Below are 17,955 nucleotides of genomic sequence, written 5' to 3' on the forward strand. Positions count from 1 at the left end.
TTACTTTTATTTGTATCTGCGTGCAATATTTTCTGCTGAACTTAGTTGGTTTTATTTCCTAAAATGTAAACAAGCTAGAAGTCTAATCTAAAGCTAAACCACCCTGACCAGGCAGTTACTAATGACGAATGAATGAATAAATGAACGCTAATAGGCTCTAGGCTCCCCCATGACCCTGTGTAGGATAAGCGAAAATGGATGGATGGTGGATGGATGGATGCTGTATGTTCATGTTAATGATCATGGTCATTGTTTGGCTTATGAGCTTCATACCTAACCACTCGCTCACTCCTACATGAAAGTAATCCTCGCATATGCATGACCTTTTGTTGTGTCCTACAGAATCCCCATCCCTATGCACAAACCTAGTCTCAACCAGATATCCTTTGAATCTCTCTCGCAAATTTTATAAGTTAGAAAAAAAAAGAACAAATTATCTGTTAATTATGAATAACATATTTGTATTCGGTTGCATCACTAATGCCTTTGTATTGACCTTGCAGCTGAGGTGACGTGACGCCTCATCTGGAAAACTGAACTCTAATCTCTACTGAGCACTGGAGCAGATGTGTGATTGAGTTATTATGAATTATTAGAGCTTCTCAGGAAATAAATAAGAAAACAGACCATGCGTACAATAATTTGGCGGTAAACTCAGATCACAGATTACCCCAGCATACGAACTTCAATCATATGCAGTGGAGTTAAGCAAATTCAAAGAAGGATACTGTGTTCCCCTGGGAGATCTAGATTTATACGAAGCATTTACCAGAACATCTCTTTTTTTCTTCACTTTTCTGTGTCATACAGAGATGAAGTGTTGAGGAAGATAACAACATCAACCTAGCGAAATTATTCCTATCTAAGGGCGAGCAGGAGTTATACAGTCATTTATAATAAGGCATTCCACTCTTGCAAAAGCACCTTGACATACATTACCAATTTCTGTAACAAGGCATTCCTCCGAGCTATTAGAGACCAATGTGTAAGACTTCATTCCATCATGGAAAGGCACTGACATTCACCACATACCACTTGCTCATTTGTTTTTCTCCACACATATGTTTCTATTTATCTTCACCATAACCTGTAGACCATGTCAGGAGAATAATACTGCAACAAAGAATACCACAGACCATAGCAAAAGACACTGACACAAATGTTTATGAGCAACATATTTCTATGACAGATGCTGTTACTCAGCATATAGAGTGACACTAATTGAAACAATCAACATTAACATAGTTTTTATGTTACTTATGACATAAAGCATTTTTTTTTAAATATTATTTGAACATACTGTTTGAGGGGATTTCCCTCAACTCCATATATATATATATATAAAACCATATGATGCCTTGACTTTGGAGGTTTAGATTCAATTGATGTGTAGACTCAAGCATCTGTACTGTTTCTTTTTTGTGGACCCTATCAGTAAAAACCACAGATGGTGTAATGGTTTTCTTGGAGTGAGAAGTAGTTCTGGAATTGTTAGCGTCACTCCATTCAGGGATTTCCGCTCTCTTTTTTCCCCTTCGCAGAGTATAGTAATCCTCCACTCTGAGACACATAGTGCCAGAGGCTCTTTGTTCATGTTCATTGGGTTGCAGACAGAACTGAGATGATATTTCAAACCGGTGAAGGTAGGTGGCCTTTCATCATCCTAAAGAGGGAAAAGATGCAGACTTGGCGGGGGGGGGTTGGGGGGGGGGGGATTAGAAATGCAGAGCAATTTTTCAAAGTCCAGGGATTGTCAAAAGCTATTGTAACACATATTTAAAATTAGGGTCTAAGGTACAGTATATTTCATTAACAATGTGAAAGCTGGATAGTAATCACATTCATCATACACACATACTGTGCATAACTCATGATCTCATTCTGATCAGTCTCTAAGCAGAAGTTAAATCATTTTAAGTTATGCAGAGTCTTGACGCACCCCGAGAATGAGCTGCAGATAAAACAGCAGGATAATGAAGAACCAGGTGGGCTCACCTGGGCCTCTGCTTTAATTGGTTCTTTGCAGTGGGGAGTTTTTGACTCTGGAGAGACATCTCCCAGGGATACTGACACCATCCCATAATTATTCATTGGGCGAAGAGTCACAGATGCTGCTGTGTCTAAGGATCTGCCAAGGCAAAAAAAAAAAAAGCAGCTATTTATACCAAATGCTACAATAATTAAAATTATGAATATCATAATAGTCATTGTAGTGTGAACAAATAAGGACGTTTTTCAAGGACTGATACTTTTTTTTGAATGAATTCTGTATGTTCCTAAAGAAGCAATGACACGTTCAATGTTTTTCAATTACATTAAACTTTTTTTTCATTATTAATAAATGAAAATCATATGCAGATTTGCTAATGCCATGTTTCAAAGAGACCTTTATATTGACATTGGACTTGGCAAAGTAATGGCTCACTCACTCCCCTGTCGTTATGATAGATGTGCCAATTAACTAGCAGAACAAAGAGACAAAGCTTTTCAGATATGTCGCCTCATTTGTTCTGTCGCCTGTACACGAGTCGCTCATTAAATTCTAATTAAAACAAGTGACAATTAGCCCATCTGTACATGACAAAGTAGTTAAATGTCACCTCAGTGCTATATTATGTTCTCTGCGGAGCCGGAAAAAATGCCAATAACAGACTGGAACATTCACAATGACTGTGCAAGAAACTACAAAATAAAAATAGATGCGGATGTAGATTTTAAAATATGTATACTAGCTGATGTAGGAGGATTTAATAATAACAGGAAATAGATAACAGGTTGGGTTTTAGTGTGACTGAACTGCAAAATTATTCCTCGTATCAAAATTAACATATGTACACAAGCTTCAGAGTCAGATTGTACGGTGCATTAACAAGTTCTTCCTCAAACTTGTTGACCGCCTCTGGCGACAGGAAATAAGACATTACTCAAACTGTCATGTCATAATTAAATGTCAAGTCTCCCAGAGGGACCTCCCACATGTGAAATAACATATGACCTAAACTCTAGCATGGATGGCTCTTTCTACACTCCATTCGGTGATTGATAGGCTGAAGGATGTCGCTAATGTTCCACAAAGCACAACAAAACCATGTTAAGGCAAATTCCGAGCCGACTCGGTTACGCTTAGTCCTACAGAAATGGGCCAGAGATCATTTTAGCAGAACGGATGCTAATTCTTGTATCCAGGCAACCAGCCAGGAATCTCATGCAAGAAAGTCATGATCACAGAAGCTCAGAAAGAAGAAAAGGTGAATGATTTTATAATTGGAAAACCCAGACATCATGGGAACGATGCAGTGTATTTGCAAACTGAAATACAACCATGTGTTCATAGTTTGTAAAACACATTCAGAAAATAACATTTGACTAAAATGCCTAAGCAGTTTATTGTAGTCAGGGATTAAATTTAAGAGAGTGGAGCTCTCCTACACCATTTGGTTTATGTAATGAGCAAGCTGAGCTGAACTCCGCTATTATATTTGGATAGAGTTTTGAATAATGGTGATCATAAAGGTGCTGTAATATAGTTTCACACTATTATTAGAGAAATGCTTTTATTTCAGAGGCAAGATGTGTTTATTATGCAACTTTTAATCCTTAAACTGTACCATGTGTTTTTGTAAGACAGTAGTGATGTGATTTTGATGCTAAAACAATAAATTCTAATGACATACAGTAAGGTCTGGACACCCAATTGTACTAAGCTAAATTAAAATCCTAGGGCAGAGTCCAATAAGAAAGGAAGTGGAGTTACTGTTACTGCGCAACAACGTTGATGACTTTCCTATAACAACACAGTACTGTTTTATTCCTTTTCCCTCAGAAATTTGCCAACGATTACAATTGTTATGTTCCAACGTTTTATTGAGGAACATGGAGTAAGGTAACAAACACGAGATACAATTTTACACAACCAGAATCATTTTATTCGTCTTATACTGTACATTGACATGGATTAGGAATCTTTCTTAGTGTTTGGTGAGAACACAATACATTCAACACAGATTCCAACACACATATCACAGACAAAACAACCCACAATACAGTTACCATCCTAATATCCAAATATTGCACCTTAAGCAGAAACTGGTAGACTCAGTTGTAATTTATATTACAGTGGAGATAGAAATACTATACACTATGCAATACTTTAATACTAACAAATCCTGAATAACAGAAGTATAAGAGTCTAAGACTGTAATACCATATTATTCCCCACTACTAAAAATAGTGAAACACTAAATTCCAAAGGAAGGAATGAAGGGTGGAAGGAACGAAGGAAGTAAGGAATAAAGGTAAGCTGAGTCAGCTGTAAAAATCCATCAGAATTCCCTTTCAGAAAGTGTCTACTTTGTCCCAGTTTAAAGCAGGACATTGTATTCTTGAGCCACAGAGTGATATCTGAGGGTTTGTTAGATTTCCAAAGAAATAAAAGACGATGTCTAGCCAATAAAAATGTAAACACTAACACGTCTAGCTCTTTAGAATTAAACTGATGTCGGTTATTGGGCACACCAAATTCTGCTACAGCAGGCCAGACCTCATCTTTCATTATTAGAACATCACTTATGATGACTACGAAGAGTAACTAAGCCAGTAGCAATGCAATGCTGAATACAAGGAGAACACATGGTGGAAACTGCATGGGGAAGCCAGATATTTGTCACATCAGTCCTATATAGCGAGATAAATTTCAACCAAACGAGCTTTGGAATAGTGAACTCTATGTAGTATTTTAAATTGTACAACCCCAAGAACACACTGTACTTGTATAAATCCTGTCACAAACACAAACACACCACTGCTCTATAAAACCACCACCCAACTCACACTCCCAGGCACTTTCATTCCTAGTAAACAAATAATCTTATCAAGAGCTGATTGTATATAAAAGAGATGAATGACTTCTGATGAGAGTTAAGAAGCAGAAGCTCTTCCCGTGGTGGCTTCTAAATTAGAAGAAGCACATTATTAAAAACCTGTGATTTAAATTGTCAGTGTTGCTGTTATAGAATATAAATCAACACTTTCTGACCAATCCGATTTAAAATATTTATTAAATAGTACTGTTCCCACATTATTGGCTGAGTTAGGGCTTTCATGCTAAATAAATTAATTGATTTACCTGATTGTATGGTCTAATAATCATAAGAAGATTAATAGTTGAGTATTTCCATGACCTTCAGTGAGGAAATTGTCTTTGAGGGGCTAATGTTCATGAGTTTCTCGCACTCCTCCTTCCCTTTATGCATGAACGGATCGAATGTTTTGAATGACTAGAGACATCAGTCACTGACACCACGTTACATGCATGGTAAATTCATGAGCTGAATATAACAGTTTCATACGTTTTGGATGTTGAATTGGCAGTTGAGTGAGGAATGCAATATGGAGTGTGATCTTTGATTATTGACTGAATTCTAAATCATATTTGAAAGAAACAAATGTAGCTTGGTTTGCAGATAGTTACAGAACACATCTAATTATTAGGATTTGGATAAGACCTGGTATGTTTCCTTCGCTTAACAAACAAATGACGGCTTTCTCAGTTGAGATAAATGGTATTAATTTAATTTAATTAGCACATCATGCATGCCACCGACCCTGCTCCTCATCAGATATATGATATCTTTAGCCAACTGGGAAAATTCAAGTTCGAGTCAAGTAAACGCAAGTGGGTTTTTATTGTCATTCCTCTATAGCTTGTATACACTGGAACGAAATGACGTTAGAACGTAATGGTGTTTCTTCAGAACTTCTTCTGCACGTTGTAGAGAACAAACTGAAATGAAACATCCCTTGTATAACTGTCTTTGGGTTTGATATTGTATTACTGTCTCTGCAGTCAGTATATAAAATCTTTGCCTATTATCAAGTAATCCACATAATGAAGGTTAGGATGGATGCAAGTGCAGATAGAGATTAAGATTTAGAGAGAGACAGGCAGACAAATTCAAAACAGGAGACAACGGCGAGGTCAAGAAACAGGCAATGGGGTCAGGCTATTGGCAAACAGGCATAAACTGGGCAAGGCTAGAAACAAGAAAGAGAAATGAGAAACAAGGCCAAAGAACATGAAACTAAACGAGGAACAGGGTACTAACACTTGGTATGGTGATAAGACTCAATACTACGCGAAGTGCAAAGAGACAGGAGGGGTTTAAATGACAAACGGAATTGTGCTGAAACACAAGACAGCTGAAAACAATTCTCAACCAAAACAACCAGTGACAATAAAGGGCACAGACAATACATAAGCCAAAACAAAAGCACGTGTCCAATGTAAACAATGTCAACATCACTGAAGACCCAAAAGCATGTGTTCGCTAAGAGCTCGTGCATTGGGCTCGCGCTTCAAGCTCGCACAACAAGCTCGCGTTTCGGGTGTCTGAGCATGCTGCAATACTACAGCGCTAGCTTGAGGGGAAATTGTGACACTTGTCTTGGTGGAGAGAGATGGGTGGAGGTATACTTTGTGTGTAAAGCTTGAATTATTTGTTCTTAATATGGATTTATTAAATTTCTTCCACAGTTCTTACTATAATAAACTTATGGCACTATTTCTTATAATACCAGTGCAAAAAAAAGCACATCACCCAAAGAACAATATACCCATGGTGAAGCATGGTGGTGGCAGCATCATTCTTTAGGGCTGCTTTTCTTCTGCCAGAACTGCAGGTTTTATCAAGGTAGACAGGATAACAGGTGTCTTCTAGTAAGCTGAAGATGAAAAGGAATTTCACCTTTCAGCATGACAATGATCCAAAGCATACATCCAAATCAACAAAGGATTGGCTTAACCAAAAGATCAATATTTTTTTAGGCCCTGTTTACACAAGTGCATTTTTGTTTTAAAATGCATAACTTTTGCTACAGTTATGCCTGTCATCTACACTTCTTTGGAATTTTCAACCCTCAAAAGCTGAGACTTTTGGAAACGCCAAAACTCCGGGCTCGTGTTTCAGTGTAAACAGACCAAAATGATGACTTTTGAAAATGAAGGCGTGGCTGCCAACATTTGCCCCCTGATTGGGCCAGTGGTAGCTCAGTGGTTAAGACGTTGGACTTTTCACCAGAAGGTCATGAGGTCATCCAGCACAGAGTAGCCAAGGTGCCACTGCTTGGCCCTTGAGCAAGCCCCTTAACCCTCAACTGCTCAAATGTATAAATGAGATGCATGTAAGTCGCTCTAGATAAGGGCTTCTGTGAAATGCCATAAATGTAAATGTAAATGATTGGGTCTTCTGGATCATTGCGTATCCTTCCCTGAATCGTCAAGCCCCTACCGTATGACCATTACAATACCTTGATCGTATACACAACAACACGGAGACTGAACCGCAAGCTTTGCTGCCTTTGTCGTCATTCTTAGCAGCCATTGTGCAGTTAAATTCTGTATTTTATAACACTGCAGCTGCCTACATTCGCAAGAGGCTAGCTATAATTAGAGCATTCGCCAACAAATCTCATTTCAAGTGTCGTAAGGCCTTCATGGAGCGCTGGTTTAGACTAGCAACCAACTTCCTGTTTACACTTGTATGCGCATGCCCAGTGTGCATGAATGGTCATATGATATGCGTTGTCAGTCGTGTAGTGTGGACAAAGATCGTTTCTGAAACATGGCGGAAGCACCAGTGTGGACGAGGATCATTTTAATTTTAAAACGGTGTTTTAAAACAAATACACACTAGTGTAAACAGGGCCTAAATGACCTAGCCAGAGTCCAGACCTGAATCTAATTAAAAATCTGTGGGGTGACCTGAAGCGGGCTGTGCACAGGAGATGCCCTGACAATTTGATGGATCTAGAATGTTTTTGCAAGGAAGATTGGGAAAATATTGCCAAGACAATATGTTCCATGCTGAGCAACTCTTACCCAAAAAGACTGAGTGGTGTAATAAATTCAAAAGGTGCTTCAAGAAAGTATTAGTTTAGAGGTGTGTACACTTTGTGCACACAAATAGGTTATTGTACGTTTTGTTTTTTTTCATTATTATTATTTTATGTATTTTTTTTCCACTTTATTTATGTACTTTGTAATTGCACATTAAAGGTGTGAAAAGATCTGACATGATTTATATTAGTATATTCTTTTACTTCAGAAAAAAAAACAGCCATTTTAAACTGGGATGTGTGGACATTTTATATCCATAGTATATAATAAAAATTGAATTGAATTGAATCAAGTTTTGCAAAAAGAACATTGTTTTAATTGTGTAGCTTCAGTGCAAAAATATTCTTGGAATTGCAGAACAATGGTGTTGGTACACATTTGACAGCAAGTGTTTATTCAGTCGTGAAAACATATTGTTTGAATTTGTCCATGGTTTCAACATGTAAATTAGTGCATGATGGATGAAGGAAAATAAATGTTTTGCAGCTTTTGAGAAAAATCCATGTGAATGAAGAAGAGAATTGGAAGAGGATTTGTCTGCATGTCCTGGCTCAGGAGAGCGAGCTTGGCATCAGCTGAGTTGTTACAAAATCCAGCCATTTACATGGAAAACAGGATGTTGCGCCATCAGTTAAAACAATTTACTGGAAAGCTTTGGCCCACTGACATACAGATTGTGAATCTCAGTGATAATGGGGGGAGCAGGTACCTCTGTGTTTGTCATCTGGCTTAATGGAAAACTGTCAATGATTGAAAAAGTGTCCTTCTCCAAGAGAGTAAGAGGATCCAGTTTTCTGAATCAAAATACAAACTCCATTGCTTCAAAAGAAGTTTTTCAGCGACATGCTTGTGTGATGGGCTAAGGGTATGAAAATGGTTCTGAGATTTCCTTTGCTTTGGATCACACTGTCATGATCTCATACAGATTTTTGTTGGCTCTTTCATGAATGAAGCTAAAACCACCTGATGTACATTTTCTGGGGAATTCTTATGTATAGTATTTGCAATTGTAAAACAACATTAAATGTGATGTTTCCTCTTAGTGTGTATATTAACTGGTTGAAAAGTGGTATGTCATCATTGATCAGATAAATGGCTGCTATGTTCATTGTAATTCCCAGTATTTTATGCATTTTGGTTGTTAATCCTCTCCAGAAAATTGGTAAGTAGGCTGGACACAAGAACCAGATATCAGTTAAGACTGCAATTTGAGAGCTTATTGACCTGTGGTTTATGATTCAGAGATGTTGCTGGCTCTTTCACTGGTTGTCTCAGTGTTGTGATCACTGTCTGTTGGCTATTGCAGTGGTTAAAACCCACTCCAAATTTGCTTTGCTTCAGGTCCTGCTTGGACAGATTTCTAGCACTCAAGAAGATCTGCAAAAGCATTGAGCAAAGCTCAAATTCATAAAGTTCTGGCATTAAGAAGGATATCAGACAAGATCAGGATGCAGGACTGGACTAGAGATTTGCAAAGAGTAAAATATGCAAGGTATCATCAACTAGAAACAAGTAGACTGTTGGGGTTACTACAGGAAGTAGGCAGGATTGGAAAAAGTTATTTAAAGTATTGTGTGAAAATCTTACTCGATTAAAAATGGAAGTAAGAAGTCTAAATTATACTTGAGTGAAAATTTTTTAAAAAATTGGTGACACTATGTATTTAAGTATTTAAAAGCAAATTATTTTAACTGGATTGTAAAGTCATTTTTGTCTCACACTTCTAAAAAGTTCCAAAGGTTAGGAACGTGGAAAGCATTTGTACAACTTGATTGGTATGAAATCCAATAAAACCCAGAAATATCACCATAATGTCTTTTTCACGAATTTGTGCAAAAATTATTTTCGTTAATGTGTGAATGTCAATTGGGACCAATTAGTCAAAGGTGATTCGTTGTGATTCGTCGTTTTCTTTGAAAATTAGTATGAGTTGCATTTGATGGTTTCCATTCATCCATCCATTTTCCGTATTGCCATTTGATGGTTTCCATCCATCCTACACAGGGTTATGTGGAACCTGGAGCGTATCCCAGGAAACTCAGGGCACAAAGTGGTGGTGCCAACTCATTGCCGGGCACAATCACACACACACATTTAGGTCAATTGTGTGTTGAAAAAAAGACCTACAACACACATCTTTGGACTGGGGAGGAAACTGGGGAGGAAACCCAGAGCTCCCTGAAGCATGGGGAGAATATGCAAACTACATGCACACAGGGCAGAGACAGGACTTGAACCCCCAACCCTGGAAGTGCGAGGCAAACATGCTAACCACTAAGTCACCGTTCCCCCATTTGATGTTTAAGTATTGATAATGACTTCACATTGATAACTTCGCATATCCCAGCATCTAAGGAAGTTGGGGTCAGAGCGCAGGGTCAGCCATATTACAGCACCCCTGGAGCAGAGAGGGGTAAGGGCCTTGCTCAAGGGCCCAACAGTGGCAGTTTGGCAGTGCTGGGGTTTGAACCCTGACCTTCCGATCAGTAACCCAAAGCCTTAACCACCAAGCCACTACTGCCCTTGTAGTGGGCATTTTTCTCCCAATTCAGCTCTCCCTATTACATAATAGCAAGCAACCAGAGAGGGTGAACGCTAATACATGCTTCCTCTGCAGCATGTGAAGCCAACCAGCCACATCTTTTTGAGCTGCTCATATTGCATCATAGAGCAGCATAACACCCTCAAATGAAGGGTCAACTGTCAACTCCTGTCAACTCTCTCCAGCCTGGGCATCACTGGAACGGTTCTGCGCTGGGTGGAATCCTATCTCTCTGACAGATCCTACAAGGTATCATGGAGGGGAGATATTTCTGAAACTCGGCAACTCACAACTGGCGTTCCACAGGGGTCAGTTCTGGGTCAACTCCTCTTTTCTATCTACACTACATCTCTAGGGCAGGTGATTGAGTCTCATGGCTTCTCATATCATTGCTATGCTGATGACACCCAGCTCCATTTGTCTTTCCAGCCTGACGATCCATCCTTCTCTGCATGCATCTCTGCTTGCCTTTCGGACATCTCGGTCTGGATGAAGGAAAACCATCTTAAGCTTAACCTGGCAAAATCTGAGCTTCTCGTGATCCCAGCCTGTCCCTCAATCAACCACAACCTCATTGTACAGCTCGGCTCACTCACATGCCAACCAGGACGGCCAGGAACCTTGGGGTGATTCTTGATGATGGCTTGACCTTTACAGACCATATCTCAGCAACTGCAAGGTCCTGTAGGTTCATCCTTTACAACATCAAGAAAATCCGGCCCTACATCACCAAACAGGCTACACAGATACTACTCCAGGCTCTTGTTATCTCTAAACTGGACTACTGCAACTCACTGCTTTCAGGCCTCCCAGCCAACTCCATCAAACCCCTTGAGATGATTCAGAATGCTGCAGAGCGCCTCGTCTTCAACCAGTCCAAGAGAACCCATATCACACCCCTCTTCATCTCCTTCCACTGGCTTCTTGTAGCTGCCCGCATCAAGTTCAAGGCCTTGATGCTCACCTACAAGACCTTGTCAGGAACAGCACCCTCCTACCTCAACTCTCTCCTGAAGGCCTACGTTCCCTCTCGTAATCTGCGATCGATTAGCGACCGACGTTTAGCAGTTCCAACTCAGCGTGGCGCAAGGTCCCTTTCCAGAATCTTCACACTAACTGTTCCTCAGTGGTTGAATACACTTCCAATTTCAATCCGGACCGCAGAATCTCTCACATTCTTCAAAAAACAGCTAAAGACCCACCTCTTCCATGAACACCTAACAAACTCATAATAATAATTTTAAAAAAAATAAAATAAAAAAAATGCACTTACACCTCTACTCTGCACTTTGCTTCTTCTGGAATTCAATTAATAGATCTTGTATGGTAGCACTTCTTGTATTGTTCTCTGCTTGATATATCGCTTTGCTTGTATCTTTCTCATTTGTAAGTCGCTTTGGATAAAAGCGTCTGCTAAGTGAATAAATGTAAATGTAATGTAAATGAAAGCACTTTCTGTCACATGATTGGCTTCTGTCACTGTCAATGACAGGAATGAAAAACTATGTCATCCCTCCCACCCAGACAGCATGACCAGTTTTATTCCTTTGGCTAAGGCATTGTCGGAATTCAAACTTGTAATAGGGCAAACACCTTTCGGGTGCACCATTTGGGCCGTAAATAAGGTTTAAATGCATAAACATTTAATGCATACAATTGGAATGTGTAGTTGTATGAAAATACTAGGAGTTGTATGATATTATGGCATACTGTATGTGAATAGAAAGTAACTGTATACCTGTGTCTGTCATTCTAATAGCTCTTTTAATCAGTATTCAGGATTGTGTTCTTCTGATTGATTTTATTTTCTTTCTCCCTTTTTCCCACATTGCAGGGGAATTTGCAGCAATCTGTTGTTCAGATGCAGACAATTAACTGGTTGTGTTAGCTTTTACAATAATACTGGAATGCTTTGATCCAGGAGTTATTAGCAGGGTGGTAAATGTGTGTGTGAGTGTGTGAGTGTGTGTGTGTGTGTGTGTGTGTGTGTGTGTGTGTGTGTGTGTGTGTTTTAATGACATTTAGCAAAGGAGGTGAAACTGAAATGCTAGTATGGTAGGGGACTGGAACTTTTCCTCATGACCTTTTGCAAATAAACAAGCAATTTCCAACTATGCCACCATCATTATTTTTCAGTTCTGTCTCCGAATATCTCTTACTACCAACAGCTGTCTGAGTTCCACAGAGTTTATATCACACACACACATACACAAAGACAGACATCAGAACTGGGATTGGGTATGAACTGCAATTTGTGTAAATATTTGATTAATTGTCATTAAGTCAAGGCAAAAAATCTAGTTTGGAAATCTTACTTTCTTAAACCTGAAAGGCAAATCCTTCTATTCAGATATATAAGAACACACACACATGGTCATTTTAAATTCCAATTGTATGTGCCATTTCAGTTTCTCATAATACAGGCTCAAACCAGAGAATATTATGACATCATGATGTCAACCGTATGCTTTTCATTAATGTGCTGCATTACACATTCTCCATTATAAGCAAAGGTTCATTTTAGCAGTTTCTCAAGTGTACAGTCACTGGGCAAACAGTTTTGTAGGGTGTTTTTTTTACATTGGCATATTTTGGCAATACCCACTCGTCAGGAATCTGGCTGTAATTATCAGCCTTGCTGTCCTGAGCTATGATTGTTCAGACATACTCTCCATATTGTGTCATGCTTCCACCAAACAAAGCTCATGATTCATCCCCGAAAGTGTCAGTGTTGAAATACACAGTACTGCGGTGACCCCATTTTGTCTCGTGATTGCCTGTGATCTGAAAGCTTTAGGTGTTTTTATTATATGTAGCATAAAGAGAGATATCTGCTGCCTAAAATTTTGGTCTTCATCGTTTTTTAGTAAACAAGAGCACATCTATAGTATGTTTCATATTTCCCCCCTCGTCATTATCTTTGCCAGTGTTACATTAAAGAAAAACAACCAGTCACGTGTTTCTAAATGTTCTGCCTTGTGTACATGTTAAAACTTTCCTCATAAATGGACAAAGTCCAAATCTTGTCCCGGGTCCTTTCATTCAACAAAGTTTATCAACCTTTAATCAAGTGGACAGCACCATTTCCCCTCCATACAGCCTTGAGCTTTTATGAGGAAAGCGGATATTAATTGTTGGCTGCCTTTCTGGAAAATATTCTCTTTGCCTCTGGAATCATTGACATATGAACATTTTGTAGGTTACCATAGACAGGGGAGGGAACAAATGCAAAAAACAATCTCTCCAAGGGGTTGAGATTGTGCCCAAGCCTAGGCATAAGTGCTTAGTCAGACCTATAAGCAACCTGGTACTATTGATTATATGTTGAATAGTTGTTTGTTTACCATTGCAACAACATGGGTAAGATAGTACATATGATTGCGTGAGTACTGAAATGTTGTACGTCGAAATGAGGTTTGCATTTGCACCGTTGTGAACCGGCATAGGAATAATTACAGGCAATGGATCAGGTTCATCTGTAAAACAAGATTAGGCAAACTGATTAGGAGAAGAAAGAGCTGAAATAAGGCCAACACAATTTCCATTGACCTGTAATTCCTTGTTGGCTTTGCACAAGACCCCCCCCCCCCCCCAACCCCCCAACACCAAAAAAAAAGTTGTACATAAATGGCTATGCATATATAATATACATAATGCACTGGGGAGGGAAAATGGCTAATTGGGCCCAATTTCGACATTTTCACTTAGGGGTGTACTCACTGTTGTTTCCAGCGGTTTAGACATTAATGGCTGTGTGTTGAGTCATTTTGAGGGGACTGCAAATTTACACTGTTACACAAGCTGTACACTCACCACTTTACATTGTAGCAAAGTGTCATTTCTTCAGTGTTGTCATATGAAAAGTTATAATCAAATATTTACAAAAATGTGAGGGGTGTACTCACTTTTGTGAGATACTGTATATTATATTAGATATGCATACATATTAAGGAATATTACCCTATTAGATTATTAATATATCTTAAGCTAGACTATTCGACCATTTTCGTTCCTTGTGATGATATGTGTAACTTTGAAATGAGAAGTTCTGCGGACAAGACAAACTGTGTTCAGCTACAAACCAAGTCCATCGAATAGGTCAGCCAAGGAAACCCATAACATTTTATTGCAGAAACATTGTGAGAGCTGTGAAGAAAAACCCAAAGACAACAGCCAGTGACATCACCAACAACCTCCACAGGGCAGGGTTATGGCTTGGGCTCACATGGCTGCTTCTGGAACAGTCTCGCTCATCTTTATTGATGATGTAACTCATGATAGGAGCAGCAGAACGAATTCAGAAGTTTACAGGAACATTCGGTCTGCCAGTTTACAAAGAAATGCATCCAGTCTAATTGGGAAGAACATCATCATGCAGAAAGACAATGATCCCAAACACAACGCCAACTCGACAAAGGATTTCATCAGGGGAAAATGTGGAAGGTTTTAGACTGGCCAATCAATCACCAGACCTTAACCCAATTGAGCAGCATTTGACCTCCTGAAGAGGAGACTGAAGTGAGAAACCCCCCAAAACAAACAGCAACTAAACGAGGCTGCAGTAAAAGCCTGGAAAAGCATCACAAATGAAGAAACCAACAATTTGTTGATGTCAGTGAGTCGCTGGCTTTATGCAGTTATTGCAAGCAAGAAATATGCTACCAAATATAAAGCTTGGATGGTCTGTTACCAAAGGTGCTATGTTCTACATTATTTAACCCATCTAGATGTCAATATGAGGAAATGAAAGCCGAAATTCGGATCTATCGTCTTATATTCATATTTTGATCTCAAACCCAAATGTCTTTATTGTATAGCCGTTACAACACTTTCTGAGTGGACTGTATAAAGCATTACCGTCTGTCCTCAAGCCTGAGTAAAAGAAAGAAAACTACATGACCTTGCAGCTCTTTTCAGAACATGACTAGCAATGCAGCCAGCACACAGCATTACAGACACATGGAGCTATTAGTGAAGCAGCATTTGCAACTCTGCTATGGTTCTTCAATCTACATCAACTGATTTTCATTTGATTTAACATTTCACAATGTCCATTTAGTGCCCGCGTCCCTTCCATCATATCATCCTCATGTTATGAGGAATGCGGCTGCCCGTGGGAAAGTCTGGAGTCTTGACTCGGGTTTCTGTGTCTCGTAAAAAACTCCACTCTGTGGATTTATTATAGAGAGGCCCTACTTATACACAATCTTAGGTTTGCTGTCAGTGCCAGCTCAGGAAATTTAACTCTGTTCCTCCACACATACACAAACTCTTCAGAAAAAATCTTCAAACTCTTCCTTATTAACTGTAGTCTATTTTTGTGTGTGCAAGATCGAAGCTCTTCAGACAGCTTAGATGTCATACACACACACAAATAGACTACAGTTAATAAGGAAACTGTTGACAATGGCACATACATCTAAGGCCTAAAGGAATGTCAGCGTCACGCATAAATGTTGCACACATGACTAAAATAAAATCCACAACTAGATAATATTAAAGGAAAGGTTATTTATCATGATGTTGGCTGGTTTTGTATTCTGCATTATATGAGAGCTAAAACGTGAATAATTCTATTTTTTAATCATAAAACAGCCATTGTTTTTGTTTTTTAATAGCATGTGTCAGTTATTTTTCATAAATTCTCTGCTGTTGTTTGTTTAGGATATAATATGCAGAATTATTTGAAGTCTGATCATTGATGATTTATGAACATGAGTTTCTTCTAATGTACTAAAAACAATTCTGAGGTTCCCAGCAGCTTCACTGAGTTAGTTTATAAGAAGTATTACATCATTACAAATGATGAAACCAGGAGCAAAAACAGCTTATTCCGGGTTATTTTACAAATGTATTAGTTATTTCAGGTTGCGCAACAGTGCGGGTGAATTCTCAATTCTGATTGGTCAGAAAGTGTTGAATCATTTTCAGTAACAACAGCTCTGACTGTAGTACTAACTATAATACAAATCATAGGTTTATATTAATGTGCATATTCTAAGGTTATCGTTTCTATAGCAACAACATATTCACAGGGGCTTGTATGGGGGTGGTAACAAAAACTGGTGTAATTGTTGATATGGTGAACTTTTCTATGAGGAGATGTTCATTTAACATTTTTTGGAAGGAGTCTCCAGTGTCAGCGCTTTCTATTAGTCAAAGATAAAGCTGTGACGTTTTCAACATGAAAGAATCTTCAGGAAAGATGATTTGAGTTGCATTTTGAGGCTTCTTGTTAACATGACAACCATGTTCTTTTTTGTCTTATTAACTTCATGCAAGTAGGAAAAAAAAGAAACTGGCTCTTTAATAAATAAATAAAAATGAATTGTTGACACATTGCTGTGGTATACACAGAATAAAACACTTCAGGATGTGCTGTTATTGGAAACTAATCAACTTCAGGGTGGTAATGGAATCACACCTTTTCATTTCATTTGATTAATTTCCCATAACAACACGCCAGGTCATGTTTTATTCCTTACTTATTTGAGGACGTGTTATTTGCTGTTGCTGTTGGAATTTTTTGCACTTTAACTGTTGAACTGTTTACAGTCCAAGAATATAAAGGTCATGTCGACACAACCGCCCACCCAGCAAGTTCACCACTGTTCTGTCTCTGTCGACTAGAGAAAGGAATAACAAACACACACTGCCTTGATATTTATTATTCAGAGCAGATACAAGTCAGACTAATTCAGGAAGGATGCAAGAATTATGCCAACATAAATGTAAGACACAGAGTGACCTGCACCACAATAGGAACTGCATGATATCCTTTAATACACTTCCTACTAGAAACCTCAACACAATTAAATTAATAGCCAAAGCAAACTATAAAATAAGTGTAATGTAACCCCTTGTTAGAGAGCATTTTGGTTGAAAAGTACAAACGACCTGTGTCCAGAAATCGACCTTATAATATACACTTACACAAGCTATGCCTTGGGCTATATAATTAACTACTATTGTTACTTACTAAATATTAAAAATTCCCTATTGAGTCTGTATGTGTGTGAGAGAGAGATGGCAAGCAATTCAATTAACTTGCTTATTTTGCATATCAGAGTGAAATCATGGCACAAATGTGGAAAATGAATGCAGCCTTATACACATACCAGCCACAACACCATATTAATGCTGGTTAGGACTCCCTTTGTTTTCAGTTCTCCATCACATGAATTCCTCAACATGTTGGAAACATTTTTGAGATTCTGATCCATATTGACATGACTGCAGCAAATAATTGCAACATTCATGTTGCGAATCTCCTCTACAACGTCATCACAGTCAAACCATTTTGATATGGGTAAAATAATGTACAGTAGTCATGGTAAAAAAAATAAATAAATAATAATTAACAATAGGTTAAATAGATAACTAGCAAGTTGTGCATGGTCCTGCACAGTAAAACCCAGAATATTTGATTTGTAATAAAAAACAAGCTCCGTCCATCCATACATTTTCTGTACCGCTTATCCTTACTGGGTCATGGGGAACCTGGAGCCTATCCCAGGGG

At 38.6% G+C, this 17,955-nt stretch overlaps 1 long non-coding RNA gene across 1 annotated transcript in view; it reads left to right on the forward strand.

Annotated features, from left to right (window-relative positions):
- Positions 1–1,157: 1,157 nt before the first annotated feature.
- Positions 1,158–17,955, forward strand: part of LOC124628263 (uncharacterized) — a 39,738-nt gene continuing 22,940 nt past the window's right edge. The window contains exon 1 of the long non-coding RNA XR_006982698.2: positions 1,158–1,643. This is a non-coding gene — a long non-coding RNA (uncharacterized LOC124628263). The remainder of the gene's footprint in view (positions 1,644–17,955) is intronic.

Source organism: Ictalurus punctatus, chromosome 6 (genome assembly GCF_001660625.3).
Source record: "Ictalurus punctatus breed USDA103 chromosome 6, Coco_2.0, whole genome shotgun sequence".
Taxonomy (NCBI): domain Eukaryota; kingdom Metazoa; phylum Chordata; class Actinopteri; order Siluriformes; family Ictaluridae; genus Ictalurus; species Ictalurus punctatus.